General features: G+C 40.9%; 1 protein-coding gene across 1 annotated transcript in view; it reads left to right on the top strand.

Annotated features, from left to right (window-relative positions):
• LOC122263364 (uncharacterized) overlaps window positions 1–5000 on the top strand; it is a 30416-nt gene that overhangs the window by 4911 nt on the left and 20505 nt on the right. The gene's annotated exons all lie outside the window — the stretch shown is intronic.

Here is a 5000-nt window from a genome sequence, read left to right as displayed (position 1 = left end):
GGGGGAAGAACGTAACATCCTCTAACTATAGACCTGAACATCTTGTATTATACAATACACACATCACATACATGCATATATATATATATATATATATATATATATATATATATATATATATATATATATGTATATATATGTATATATTTATATATATATATATATATATATATATATATATATATATATATATATATATATATATTAGACACATAAGTATAGTTGTTTTTATTCATATATATGAATTATGATGTACACTCTTGCAGCCTTGTGATATAATATCTTCATAATATATTATTTTCCTAACAATAAGATAATATATAACATTATTTCAAAATACTGTAATAACATCCCAATATCTCACTCTCATATACTTATATGAATATACGATATGGCACTATCACAGATTAAGACAAATCATCCATATCATTTCGTACGAACGCGTTTTAGCGAGTGAGGACGTAAATAAATCCCACGTGGACAGCGCGTGGAAAGCAAGAGCTGCGCGTAACAGCACCAAATCATATCATAATCTCTTGATATCATATAATAAGAACGAATTAATCCACGAATCCCTACCACGTGGACAGCGCGTGGAAAGGAAGTGTGTGTGTGTGTGTGTTTGTGTGTGTGTGTGTGTGTGTGTGTGTGTGTGTGTGTGTGTGTGTGTGTGTGTGTGTGTGTGTGTGTGTGTGTGTGTGTGTGTGTGTGTGTGTGTGTGTGTTAGCTTCTCGCTGTCCTTGGCTTTATATGCATCGTCTTCACTATTATCACTATTACTATTGTTTTCATTATTATTGTTACTCTATTTATTACTGTGATATGCGGCCTGTTATGACTGTTGACTTACTACGTTACCTTTATTTATTTAGTTAGTATAGATTGAGCTTAATATTGGTTGTAGCTGCAATATCATTATGACTGTTACTACCTGTTGTTTTATGACTGTTACTTTGATCTGTTTGTTAATACTCATGTATTGCTTTTGCTAGCTCTACTTCCATTATTATGGTTGTTAGAATAATCTTTACTACTACTATTCTACTAGTATTACCACTAATATTTTTTCATCACTAGTTCCCTTCATATCATCACTCCCTCAAAATTAGATCATGTATAACCATGAACTTAATTAAAGCTCCAACTCTGTAAATATCGCATCCTTCATATCTCAAAACGGTATCCGGTAAACAAGAAAAGGCAAAAAAAGACATCACAGACAATTGACAAACGTGAGAATGATCACCAGAGAGAAGCGTCGCGAAAAGGGATTAGAAAGCGCCGAAAGTGCCAGCTAATTCTCCCGTGGCGGAGAGGACGTGAAAGAAAGTGAGAGTCATTTTGCGCGACCTGAAGTGTGTGCGGCGAACATGGGGAGCGAAGCGGCGTGTTTTGGTGCGTAGCTTCGACAAGGGTGGGTCGGGGAGAGCGGAAGGGGGGGGGGGAGGAAGGGGGAGGAAGGGTGCAAAGGGAGAGAGAGAGAGAGGGGGGGGGGGAGGAAGGGAGGGAGGACGGCCGGGGGAAGGGAGGAAGGAAGGGAGGGCCGGAGAGAGGGAGGCTAGTGTGCGGGAGGGGGAGGGAGGGTGTGGAGAAGTGACTGCTGCCAGACGTAAAAATAAAATCGTAGGTATCGTTAGAGACGGAGGGAATGTGCATTTTGTTTGTTTTACGCTGAAGGGAGCCGGTCTCAGCTTTTTCATGTTTTGATTTTGGCTTCGTTCTGCAACGTGTTAACATGTATAATAAGCAGTATGACGTATGCGCTCGAACTGTTTTACGGTCTTTTTTCCTGTCCATTTTTTTTTTCTCCCTCGTTTTCTTCTTTCTTTTAGAGAGATCCACAGTTGTGATTATACAACAGCTGTGAAGAACGTTGCCACGAGCCACAGCAGTCATGCTGTTCATGAAAGAGAAAACATTGCCATTTCCATCAATGTCTCCGGCTCGACAAAGGAGAAACTAGACTTGACATGTTGCAGTACAAATACATTATGAGACCAATTGAGCCACATGAACAGTCACGAAAGGAGACTTGTACACGAAAAGTTATGCTGTCGTTACGGGAGTCATGCTGTCACTAAATCATTATGCTGCCGTGCTAGCTGTCTCAAGGGCCCTTCAGCAATCATGAAAGTTGCCATATTGGCATACATGACTGTTATGCTGTCATGAGAATATGTAGAGATGTTGAGGTGTTTTTAGTTTTTCGTGTTCTCAACTAAAGCAATTTGAGAAATGATCGCTTGCTTAATGTTAAAGTGGTCAAAAGTGCTAGTTTCTCTTAGTAACATGTTTTGTTAAAGTGAACTCTAGATAAATTATTATACACCTCGTCATGGACCTAAAACAACAACCAATGCTGCAGCTACTACTACTACATCTACTACAACTTCAATTCTGTGTAATGATAATAAAGTGAATTAAATGAATGACCTTGTAGATGGGAATTATGCACACAAGCATACACAGCTTCGGAAGTGTGCCGTGCATGTGTGCACATACTCATACAACATAAATTATAAATTTACAAAAGAATTAGAGTAAAACCAATTAGGTGAACGTGCGGTTTCAATGTTTGATATGATAACGGATGATAAACTCTACGTTCGGTCCATCCGCATTTCGGCCATTAAAAAGCATACAGTAGACATACCTGGTAAACCCAGCCAGGATAATGATGAATATACATACAATGAAGATTACATGAATAAACAGACCGAAGAATTGGAGAGAGTATACATTAAAACAATGCACCGAGTATCCTATGGTAAGGCACATTGTGAGCCAAAAAGTCCCGGTCTCTGAGTCAGATGAGGGCTGACTCATGTCTCTTTTTGGTAACGCAGAAATTACCAGGTGCATTATGTATGCGTATGTTTTTTTCAATGTATATTTTTTATGCGGTCTTATGAAAAACGTTAAAGAAGTATATATATATATATATATATATATATATATATATATATATATATATATATATATATATATATATATATAAAGTAAATATGTTTGTGCATGTGTTTGTGTGCGCATGCTTGTGTATCGCTTACTTCGTAAAAATAACAAAATATAGATCACAAAAAATCATAAAATTCTTACGTCGGAGGAAGACAAGTAGATCCTCAAGCAAGCAAACAAACAAACAAACAAACGCACCTCCAGCAGGACAGCCCCCTTGACAGTCTCCTGCTCCTTCCACACTTCAGCTCAGGAGACAGGCTCAAGCACTACCAACAAGAAGCGGCTCAAACACTCCACGTTCCTTGACTCTGCATGCTGCTTGCTTGAGATCCTTTCTGTCTCCTTCGAATGCTTCCCTCTCCTTCTTGGCCTCTCTCTCCCTGATCTCTCCTTCTCGCTTCCTTCTTTCTGTCTCTTTCTCATACTTTTGTCTTTCTTTAACCCCCCCCCTCCCATACACACACGCACCACTTCTCTGTCCCTTCTTCCTCTCCTGATCCCCCCCCCCCCCACCCGTTATTCTAATCCCCTCACCCCCATTTTTCACCCCTTTCCCCTTATCTTACTCTCCTCCCCTCTTTATTTTACTACCCTTCTCCCTTTATTTTATTCCCCTTCGTCTCCCTTTAATTCATTCACTTTTCCCTCCTTATTTTTCTCCATATTCTCATCCCCCCCCCCCCCCACACACCCCTCATCCTGTTTACGCCCATCATTCTCTCTACAGATGCTTATGATATCAATGGCACATCCCGCCACCCTCCCCCCCTCTCTCTCTCTCCCTCCTCCCTCCTCCCTCCTCCCTCCTCCCTCCTCCCTCCTCCCTCCTCCCTCCTCCCTCCTCCCTCCTCGCTTTTGTTCCGTACCTCTTCCTTGCTATCGGCCTTTCCTTCATTATCTTCCTCTTTGTCTCTCACCTCCTCTTTGTTTCCCCTCTTCTCTCTCTGTGACACGTAATGGTTTTCCCTCTGATGCGCGTCTGGTTCTCATGAGCTCGAGGGAAGGAAGGCCTGATCATGAACACGCACGTCCACATTGAACAGAAGACACAACAACAAATCTAAAAAAAAAAAAAAAAAAATAGAGAATTTTTTTTTTTTTTTACGTCTCACGCTGTACCCAGTGACCCTAGGAGCTGGAGCCCCTCCTACATGGTTGACGTTCGCCTTCTAAGGTCATGGGATTGTCAGCTCTAAGCGATAGAGATATTATTCTTCGGTCCGTTACTGGGTGCTCACAACAGGTCACAGAGCACCCGGGGGAGGCTTGCCATGTTTACTCTCTGAAGATAAGTCGCTATGGAGCCATGGATGGAAGTGAGTCCACATTTTCTTGTGTCATTTTTAAGTTGGTACAAGTGCGACGTGATGTAACCGTTCTGTGGCCTTCCATGTTGTTGCTAGCGTGGAATTCCGATGATTATATGTATTTTTTCTCAAAGATATGATTTAACACGCGTCCGTATATGAGTGTTGGGTTCAGCTGTGTGTACTTGCAATCATTAATACTTAATACTGTTTATTTTAGTCTTCTTCAGGTTCATCCGCGGAAAATGGGGCGCGTGCTCGTACACACACACACATACATTCACTGACTCATTGACTCACTTTCACCCACAATCACAGAGAGAGGGTGAGGGAGAGATAGAGACAGAAGCAGAGACAGAGACAGAGACTATTTATCTTCTGCCCTCCATAGGCTACCTGTTAAGCCTTTCCCATTTCATAAAACGCAGAACGCTTCCATCCTTCTTCGTCCATTTCCTTCTTTTTGTGACCATTTTCCATGGAGTAAATTTAGCATTCATGATATTTCCATGACCGAGCGGGTCAGATACCAGTATTTTTTATTCATGCATAGGGCAACATTAAAAGTCAATTTTTTATCGGTACAGTTGTTTATTATTCTAGAATTTTACGACATTTTTATAAACACACACATGCACGCTCACCCTCGTCTGCGTGTGTATACAGCATTTGCTCATATGCATGCTGTTCATGAATCCATGCAAACATACCAGCACACGCAGAACCGTCCCT

This window comes from Penaeus japonicus, unplaced genomic scaffold (genome assembly GCF_977035675.1).
Source record: "Penaeus japonicus unplaced genomic scaffold, GWHDUDI00000001_assembly GWHDUDI00000030, whole genome shotgun sequence".
Taxonomy (NCBI): domain Eukaryota; kingdom Metazoa; phylum Arthropoda; class Malacostraca; order Decapoda; family Penaeidae; genus Penaeus; species Penaeus japonicus.
The sequence above is the reverse complement of the archived record's forward strand: the minus strand, read 5'-3'. Positions and strand labels throughout refer to the sequence as shown.